This window comes from Salvia miltiorrhiza, chromosome 4 (assembly GCF_028751815.1).
Source record: "Salvia miltiorrhiza cultivar Shanhuang (shh) chromosome 4, IMPLAD_Smil_shh, whole genome shotgun sequence".
NCBI lineage: Eukaryota > Viridiplantae > Streptophyta > Magnoliopsida > Lamiales > Lamiaceae > Salvia > Salvia miltiorrhiza.
This window is the reverse complement of record NC_080390.1, coordinates 45,342,261-45,352,296: the sequence shown is the minus strand read 5'-3', so window position 1 is coordinate 45,352,296 and position 10,036 is coordinate 45,342,261. Positions and strand designations below refer to the sequence as shown.

At 33.7% G+C, this 10,036-nt stretch overlaps 1 long non-coding RNA gene and 5 other non-coding genes across 6 annotated transcripts; all 6 read right to left on the bottom strand.

Annotated features, from left to right (window-relative positions):
* Positions 1–6,656: 6,656 nt before the first annotated feature.
* LOC131024000 (small nucleolar RNA Z103) lies at positions 6,657–6,761 on the bottom strand. Its single transcript, XR_009101597.1, has one exon. It is a non-coding gene; the product is annotated as a small nucleolar RNA Z103 (small nucleolar RNA).
* Positions 6,762–6,861: 100 nt separating this feature from the next.
* Positions 6,862–8,387, bottom strand: LOC131022785 (uncharacterized). Its single transcript, XR_009101419.1, has 2 exons — positions 7,095–8,387; positions 6,862–7,052 (listed from the first exon to the last, which is right to left on the bottom strand). It is a non-coding gene; the product is annotated as an uncharacterized LOC131022785 (long non-coding RNA).
* Positions 6,963–7,058, bottom strand: LOC131023999 (small nucleolar RNA Z103). Its single transcript, XR_009101596.1, has one exon. It is a non-coding gene; the product is annotated as a small nucleolar RNA Z103 (small nucleolar RNA).
* LOC131023997 (small nucleolar RNA Z103) lies at positions 7,272–7,376 on the bottom strand. The gene has a single exon (XR_009101594.1). It is a non-coding gene; the product is annotated as a small nucleolar RNA Z103 (small nucleolar RNA).
* LOC131023995 (small nucleolar RNA Z103) lies at positions 7,578–7,682 on the bottom strand. The gene has a single exon (XR_009101593.1). It is a non-coding gene; the product is annotated as a small nucleolar RNA Z103 (small nucleolar RNA).
* On the bottom strand, positions 7,907–8,011 carry LOC131023998 (small nucleolar RNA Z103). Its single transcript, XR_009101595.1, has one exon. It is a non-coding gene; the product is annotated as a small nucleolar RNA Z103 (small nucleolar RNA).
* Positions 8,388–10,036: the final 1,649 nt, after the last annotated feature.

Here is a 10,036-nt window from a genome sequence, read left to right as displayed (position 1 = left end):
TTTATTTAGATTTATATTTATATTTAAATTATATATATTTAATATACATATATATATATATATATATATATATATATATTTAAAATGTTGTTCAATTTTCATACTAATTGTGCAATCGCACGAGTGGACGTGTGCTAGTTATGCTAAAATTGCAGTGAAATACACAAGGTTTAGAACTGATGTTGCACACATTCATTGAAATTTAAAATAAATGTCAAGTTTAATTTTATTTTTATTTTTCCCCATCATTTATAATTCACCCTAAATTAAAAAAAAAAAAAAAAAAGTTCCTACCACAACTTAACACAAAATGCACACATCCACCTTATCAGTTATCATCATCATCTTCATATCCTTAGGGTGGTTGTAAATTTATCATGAAAAAAAGTAGGCATAAAAGAAATTTCTCCCGTTAAATTCCATTTTTCTTTTTTCTTATTTTCTACAAAATTGAATTTCACAATGTCTCATTCTTCTTTTTTACTTCAATGAAGGATAATTTTGTAACATAAAAAATAGTGGGATAATATTATCCCCTCTTGAAGTGGAAAGAAAAAATGAGAAATGGTGAAATTTTCTTTGGAGTGAAGTTTTTTGTTTGTTGTTAGTGCATTAATTTTCACTTGTTCTTAAGATTTCACGAAAAATATAGTTCTCATTATAACTAAATATAGGGAGATGTTCAAATAAGAACTATTCCTTCCGTTTCCTAAAATTATGCATGGTTGACTCTGACATAGATTTTAATAAAAAGTTGTTTGTAGACTTGTAGTAATGATAGTGGAGAAATGGTTCCACATTGAGAGTATTGTTAAGCAGATTGTGGGTAAATTGGGTAAAATTGTAAGAATTATGTGTGGGGTAGTGTCCAAAAATAAAGTATGCATAAATTTGAGGGACATACCAAAAAGGAAAGGTATGCCTAAATATGGGGGATGAAGGGAGTATTATATAAAATAAGAACGAATAATCATTTTCAGTCATTTGATCATTAAAATCTACGGTAAATGAATCATCTTGCTAGATGAATGCATAACTTGAATTTGAATTTGAATTTTGGAGAAAATAACAATTTGTTTTTTTCTTGAATGCATTACACTTATCACCTTGCATTAATTTTAATAATTGATGTATTGTTCCATTGTTCTAACAAAAATGGAGTTTTAATTATAACCATTTCCTATATAAGGTTGGGTTAACATACATATCGCTATAAATTGATTCAATGGGAATACTATCTTTTGTGATAAATTAGAATGAATCTAGAATGTGAGATATTTAAAATCACATAACTGATAGTTATTCGAATTCATCATGTGAAATGAAAATAACGAATAAGTCAATAAAATTTATGAATAAATCAAAGTATTGCACGAAAGCATGAGATTATTAACTTTCGTGAGAATGAGAATAACAAAGAAGCCAGTATAAATTCATAAATAAGCTTATTGTAATGGCACGTATAGCCGTAATTTAGTTAATTGATGAAATTTTCGCCCCTCTAGGATTTAAACCAAACTTTGAATATCTATTCGTGTATTACAAACAATTTATTCATATAAATTCTCATTCTCAGGGAAAAATAACATTTTCACTTAATCCAATATATTTACAAACAATTTATTCATATGAATTCTAATTCTCATGAAAAAATAATATTTTCACTTAATTCAATATATATATATATATATATAAAGAGATTTGTTATGTAAATTTAATCATTTAATATAAATAAAAAAATTATACAAACTTTCTAACCAAAATATTGATATGAATATATCCATAATATAACGAGATTAAATTGAGAATTGAGATAAATAAGAATGAAAAAAGTACAGATCGATGATTGACTTATATTTTTATATTATTAGTTTTGATAATTTTATATAGGTTCTTCAATTTATGATGATCACTAAAAATTCAATGTGGAATTCAATATTTTAAAAAATATATGAAATATATGAATAAAATGATGTAAGAGATGCTATGTAGGATCCAAATTAAGAGAGCTCGAATTACTAATCATATTATACGATATAATAATACAATAATTGTTAGAGTTAATTTACAACTCTCATAATTATTTGTTCAATTTGAATAAATCCTTGATTTTATCGTCTTCGTTAATTGAATTAATAAGAGCATTAATATAAGATATTTTTGGATATTATAAAGAAGGGATTAGAAGAAAAAAATCAGCCAAGACTTGATCTTCCTATTATTTAGAGATATTGATTATTATCTTAACCAACAAATATATTTTGGCTCCAATAATATCTAAGAAGTCAATTAATAAGAGCATTAATATAAGATATTTTTGGATATTATAAAGAAGGGATTTGAAGAAAAAAATCAGCCAAGACTTGATCTTCCTATTATTTAGAGATATTGGTTATTATCTCAACCAACAAATATATTTTGGCTCCAATAATATCTAAGAAGCCACGATTCATACTCCATATGGGATCCTCTGTCCCGGAATATTGTGTGTACCACGTGTACCACTCTTCATTTCTTTGTTTTATAAATTATTTTTTATAAAAATAAAAATTATTATTATATTATAAACTCTAATTAGTATTTATCATTGAAAAATTAAAATTTAAAAAATTATATACCCTAACTTTGAATTAATGAACCCAAATAATCTATTATTAATTCAAATAAATATAAAAAAATAATTATAAATCCTAAATGGATGAGTGAACCCTTGTTAATTATCTTTATATTATATAAAAGCATAATAAATAAAATTGAATAAAAAATAATTTAAAAATATAAAAAAATGAAAAGTGATACACGTGGTATACAGTATATTTTGGCCATTTGCTCGACCATTGATTGAATTACGAACTACGGAAAAATGCTCTCTGTCACGAAAACCCTAGGTCCGATACCCCGCTGACTTCGCCGGTGTCTCTCCGGCGCCATGACCTCTTCCTCTCATGGCGGCTCATCTCTTATTTCGAGTTCTAAAGGTTTCCCGAAAGTATCTTCTAACTTTGATAATCCCCACTCTTGCGCCGGCGGTGGGGCTTCCGCCTTGGCAGTTCGTCAATCCAAGAAAGACTCCCACCCTCCTTCTGTTGGCGGCTCGATAATTCCAGCCGCTGAATCACCTTCGGGGGTTAAAGAGGCTCCTCCTGTTATTGAGCCGCCGCCAATTAGGGTTTCACACCCTAACCCTAATCCTTACACTAAGGAGAAGGGTTCTCAAGATAACCCTAAATCCCGAAGCTTCAAGGCAGCGATGCTGGGCAACCGCAGCCCTAAACCTCCGGAGGTTTTCGTCCACGGGCTCAACGCGGTTCATCCCACGATGATCAACGGCCATCGCTCTGTTGAGATGCCGGAAAGTCTTTATCAGGAACGCATGCAAACTTATACTTTTGCACTTCATGCCAGACTGATTCTTCGCAAGGGAGATCTACCTCGTTTTGCAGCAGACATTCATGACGAGCTCGTTAGCATTTGGCAGCCCTCTCTACCGATCCGTGTCATCCCTTTAGGTCGCGGGTTTTTCTCTCTCATTCTCTCGTCCATGGATGACTACGCTAAAGCTAAGTTACATCATTCGTTGAAACTTCGTAATGGTTTACTTATTATCAAAGATTGGTCACCAAAATTCGATCCTTATAAGCAGAATTCTTCTCTTTCACAAGTATGGACTCGAATTTACTATCTGCCTCATGATTTTTGGCACCCTGAGTTTCTCACTGGAATTGCTCGTGCGATCGGCACACCTATCAAAATTGACGGTCCTACCTACAACGGCGATGTGGGTCATTTTGCTCGAATCTTGATTGAGATTGATATCTCGAAGGAGCTCATTTACACCATACCGGTCAGCCGAGGCTCGGATTGTTTTGATATCGAATTTAGTTATGAGAATCTTCCTCACTTCTGTGGTTTTTGTCATATGATTGGTCATTCGGTCACGCACTGCCGGCGGCGGCCAAAATCTGCTCCAACAGAGGATGCTCCTCCTGACTCGGATAAAGGAGGAGATAGCAGTGGACGGAAAAATGATGGTTTCACTATGGTAACTCACAAGAAAAATCACAAGCAGCCACAGTGGCGAAATTCTGGAAAGAGCAGCAACCCTATTGCAAGGGATAGAGATGATGAAAAGGACACGCAGGCTACTCATGAAATGGGGCGAGTTTCTGGGAGCAAGGAGGGAGTTCCTCTCGGTTCTGGCACTTCTCAAATACCTGGCGGGCGCGCTGTGGCTACTGCTCATTCGGAGCCTGCTTCTTCGACCACCTTTCCGCAGACGCAGCCTCAACACGTTACTTGCGATGCTGCTCAAAACACGTCTGGTCCGGATATTCTAGCATCCCTCAGGCAGCCGGTGCACAACTCGGTTTTTGATCGCCCAGTTAATTATGGGGAGGATGACCAGCCTACTGTTGCTATTCCTTCGCCTGAACGGGCAACTCCCACGGCGGTTCCTGCAATAGCCACGGTTGCCATGGGTTCTATAACAGAGGTTGCTTCTCATTCCCCACAACCAACGGTTACGAATACTGTTTTAGTTACACAGATTGATACTGTCTGCCCAGATATGGCTAAGATTGTGACGCCAGAGACGTTGGTGGGGCATCGAGGCCGAGGGCGTCCAAAGGGGGCTACCAAGAAGGGGAAAGTTTCAGAATCCTCTATTAAGCACCGGCTCCAGCGTATAATCAAGAATGGTATGTCTACAGATTTTCAAAAAGCAGCTGGCCTTGCTGCGGGTGCCGTATTACAGGGAACCGTGCCGACTGAGTTCTTGAACAAAGTGCAAAATGCTCAAGCTGAAGGCAGAATTATGCAGAATTTTGTGGTTCACTCTCAGTCTGATGCAGCTCGAGCTATGTCGGCTGTGGCTGGAGGTGTAATGTCTCATTCTCCTCCTGACACTGTTCGGCCTAAGAAAAAATGGGGAGACATGTTGGACGATGAAGACTCTTTGGATGGAGACGTTTGTTTTTTCTCGGGTCCTCTGTGATCCGGTCCTTTGTTGCATGTGCTCTCATGGTTTTTTGATCCTTTTTTCTTTTTTCTTTTCTGCAGTTAGGGGTTTTTGTTTCTTTTTGAGCTCTCTTTCCTGAGGCTCACTCATTTGTCTGCGCCTGTGCTTTCAAGGGTTTTCTGCTTTTTTTTTCAATAAACTTTCCATTTCAGCAGGTATACAGTATATTTTGGGACAAAGGATCCCATTTATTCATACTCACGGTTCCAAAGCATACATTGCATATATAAAAAGTAGCAAAGATTAGTGTATTCATCACCAGCCCATACAATGCAAATTACAAGTGCTGAATTCGCAGGATTAAAGAAGCTACATTGTTTCAACATCAACCTCAACATCTAGTCTATCGTATTTTGAGTGGAAGAATCGTATGTCTAAGACTAGATGATAGATTTATATGTTTGTGATCTATAGATTAGCTTTGTTAAATGTGTACTTGTTGCTAACATTGTTGATAGGATTATAAGAAATTCTATTGAGTAGTTTCGTGTAGTTCATTGTAAAATGAATTTTTACAATGAAGTCACACTTGCAATTAATTAACATTGCAATATAAAATTAATCCATTATGCGTACTTTACTCTTTCATTGCTTACTGTTATTAGGGGTGAGCAAAAATCAAACCAGATAACCAATCATTTTTAGTTCGACTCGGTTCAAAGAAGTTTGAGTCGATTTTCGGTTCAATTTTATTAGGGAGAACGGACCAAATTTTAGTTCGATTTTAATTACGAATCAAAAAATAAATACATTTTTTGATAGTTCAAGATATAAAGTAGGAATTTTGAAAAAGAAAAAAGAATAATTAAATAGCACAAGCATCCTAATGTTTAGAACGAAAAACAAACAAAGTCCATAACCGTGTTATTATGACACCACTTTTAAATGATATGATTAATTATCTTAATAGCATATAGTATTTCATATTTGGACATGAACCTTTCATTCATTTTAAATATCAATAGCATGCGCTCTCTGCGTTCTCCATTTATTTCTATTTTACAGTAGAATTTGTAAATGCAGCTCCAACCTTCTATTCTATTTTATATAGAGTAAAAATAAATTATTTCATAACATTCTTATTTATTTATCCATATAGGGGACATTTACTTTTACTTTGCATGATTGAGTATTTTTATACTCAAAAGTAGGATTACTCCAATCCCACATTTTTGATGGGATAAGAATTAAGCAAAACTAACTTGAAAGATAAAAATAATCAAGGACTTTGGGATATCCCAAAGTTACAATTCATCAAAGTAAACAAGGCATTATCCTTATTATTTTTATCCACCAAAGTAAGCACCCCCTAATAGTATATTCAAGACCAAGCATTTTAAACTCTACCGGTGAGCACTCTTAGAAAGTTGATCTCGATTTATTTGGGTAGCACAAATTCAAGATAGGGTTGCTATTAACTGGGTAGTGCTGCTACGACGATTAAATATTCTCCATACAATTCATATATATAAAAATATTTGACGAGGAAAAATTATTAATAAGGAAAAGAAATCTGAGATGACTTGGAAACAATTTCTTTTTTGCTCGTAAAAAACTCACTAGAAAAAACAAGTCGACCATGGTAAAATATTTCGATCTTGCCCATAGAATTGTAGATAAAAATAAATTTGTATTTATAGTTGATAAGAATTTTGGCTTGGATTTTCACCACGAATTGAGAAAATATAAGAGCGCTCAGTTATTTAAGCGTCGAACCATGAGAGGAAAAATTCTTCACCTCCATTAAAATACTTACAATAGCTTTAAAATAATACTCCTATATGAATTAAATAAATTTATAACGCTTAGGTGCATAATAAATACCAACGTAGATAAAATGTCAATGATCATAAGAAAACTTTTATTTCTTGCTTGTAAAAGCAGGAAAAAAATAGACTTTTTCTGCGCAAAACTAATGAAAATAAATTTGAATTTACATAAAAAGATGGATCAAAATTTTGGCTTGAATTTCCTCAAAAGAGAAATACAAGGGCACTTATTTCAACGTCGAATCATTTGGGGAAAAATTCATCACCTCCTCCATCCAAAAAATTAATTCATCTATCTTATTCATCACCTCCTCCATCCAAAGAATTAATTCATTTATCTATTATTGAATTAATTCATTTATCTTTGACAATAATGTATGGTAAATCATTTCAGAATTCAATAAATTTATTCCTATTTTCGCTCGTAATGCAAGAAAAAAAATACAATTTCTACTCAAAACTAATGAAAATAAATTTGAAATTAGATGGATCAGAATTTTGGCTTGGATTTTCTCCACTAAGGGAGAAAATATAAGAGCGCTCAGTTATTTCAGCGTCGAATCATCTGGGGAAAAATTCATCACCTCCATCCAACTAATTGATTACAATATTTCAGACATTGTATATGCTAACGCAGTTCAATATTCAATTTTATTATGTTCATGTGAATATAAATTAAGAGGCAGATAAGTGACAATAGCGACGAGAAAATTTTTCTTTATTGCTCGTAAAACAGAACAGAACTTTTTTTTTCCTATCATACACTAATGAAATTGAATTTATATAAAGAAATGGATCAGAATTTTGGCTTGAATTTTCTCCACAAAGAGAGAAAACATAAGAGCGCTCAGTTATTTCAGCGTCGAATCATCTGGGGAAAAATTCATCACCTCCATTTTACAATTCATAATTTAATAATTTTATTAGACAGATGGACTAAGCTAGATCAATTTGAAACATAATACTTAAATACTTATATTTCAATCATTGTAAAAAAAAAACTTATATTTCAATCGATAAAAACCTTCCCTGGTGTTACCAGACGAATAAGGAACGGAAGATTTGATAATTAAAACTAAAGAAAACGTAGCAATATACAAATTTGAGTTGATAATAAGAGATGGATCAGAACTTTGGCTTGGATTTTCTCCACAAAGGGAGAAAATAAAGGAGCGCTCAGTTATTTCAGCGTCGAATCATCTGGGGAAAAAATCATCATTTCCATCTCTAAAGAAATCGTTCCACAAACCAGAAGAAAACTAAATGATAGTATTTAGAAAAGACGAGAAAATTAGAATGAAATTTCACCAGTTCTGATAGGATAAAGCTCGAAAAAGCGAGCTCTGATAGAAATGCAGAAGCAGGTAGAGCAAAATTTTGCGTCGGCTCATACGCAACGCCCATTGAATCAATGGCGCTGGTAATCAGTATTTCGACGCACGTATACACAAAAGATGAGAAAATTAGCTATAGCAACTGAAGAATTCGAAATCAAAAAGTGCGTAACAATCAGGAGATCGATTCAAGACGGGTAGACAGCAGTCGGCGGCAGATCTGAGGCACTCGCCATTAATCGTGCGATGTGAGAGATAAAAGAGGGTTAGATTATATATAGGCGTGAAGAAGGAGGCGGAACTAAGGTTTTGCCAAAACCCTAATTTAGAATTGGGGGGTCGGACGATTTTTTTTTTAAAAATAAATTAATAGTAATATAGTACTCCCTCAGTCCCAAACGAAATGTCCCATTTCTTTTCGGCACGGAGATTAAGAAATATTAAATTGCGATTTTATTAGAAAAAGAAAAGAAAAAGAAACCTAAAAACAACCCTTGAAAGCACAGAAGAAACAGACTAAGGGTCGAGCCTCATTAAAACCTTTCCACAGAAAACCCAGTGGGGAAAACCGTGAAAAAGAAAAAGAGTACTCATCTAAAAAGCAAAAGAGGAAAAATAGGGAAGAGCGGAAGGGAAAGTTTCCGGAACTCCGGCCTAACCATCGTCCCCAAACAATCCCGGCTCTTACCCAGCGAAAAGAAGCTACACGGCCGGTTAGGCGCCGTCGCCGTGAGCTGGAACAAACTCAAATAAAAAATAAAGAAAACTATACGGTCGGTTATACGCCGTCGCCGTAAACACGAAGATTAAGAAATATGTATAAAGTAGATAAAGTAGGTTTGTAGAAATTATTTAAATATTAATTATAGAGAGAAAGTGTATTGTTTTGCCAAAAAAGGAAACATGACATTACGTTTGGGACAGCCCAAAAAGGAAAACATGACATTTCGTTTGGGACGGAGGGAGTATTAAATAAAGAAATTTAAAGAACGGGTTATAAAAGACTTGAACCCAAGACCTTTGACTTTATGCATTATGTGAACCATTTTTGTATAAGATAAATGAAATTTATTATCTAATTATTCATATTTACTTTACTTACAATAAAACTAATAAATAAATAATTACATAGATATAAATTTAGGGATGTCAATCTAGCCCGAAACTCGTGGGCTGGCCCGATTAACCCGACATCCGAGAGGGTTAGGGTTGAATATTTTAAACCCGATAAAAATTACAGCCCGATTAGCCCGTAACCGAATATCCTGGCACCCGATAGGGTCGGCCCGACTAACCCGATGGGCTAGCCCGAAACCCGAATACTTAATACTCCCTCCGTCCCACTGTATCTGAGACTCTTTCTATTTTGGGCGTCCCACTGTAAGTGAGACTCTTCCTTTTTGGGTAAATTTTTTTCCCTTTAAACACCTTTTCACTTTTTCACCTATACACAAAATACACATTTCTTAATTCTCGTGCCCAAAAAAAATGTCTCACTTACAGTGGGACGGAGGGAGTATTAGATATTTAGATATAAAAATAAAAAAATGATAAAATATTATAAAGTCTCGTCATTTCACTTTTCTGTATTTTTGAGATGCATTGATTCTATAAATTCAAACTATTGTTGGATATTTTATTATTTTTTTGTTAACAAAGTTGAACATTTTATTGTTATCAAATTAGTTTATATGTTATGTAATCTTGATGTTTTTTTCAATATCTTATGTTTTTGCATTTCATGCTTGCTATATAATTTATATCTTTGATTTATATGTATATTTTATACATTATACATTATATCATTAAAAATAACAAAATACAAATGATTATTTTATTTTTACACATTTAAGCTGGGGCTAGCCCGAAACCCGAACGTTTAGGGTTAGGGTTGAAAATTTATAACTCGAAAAAAT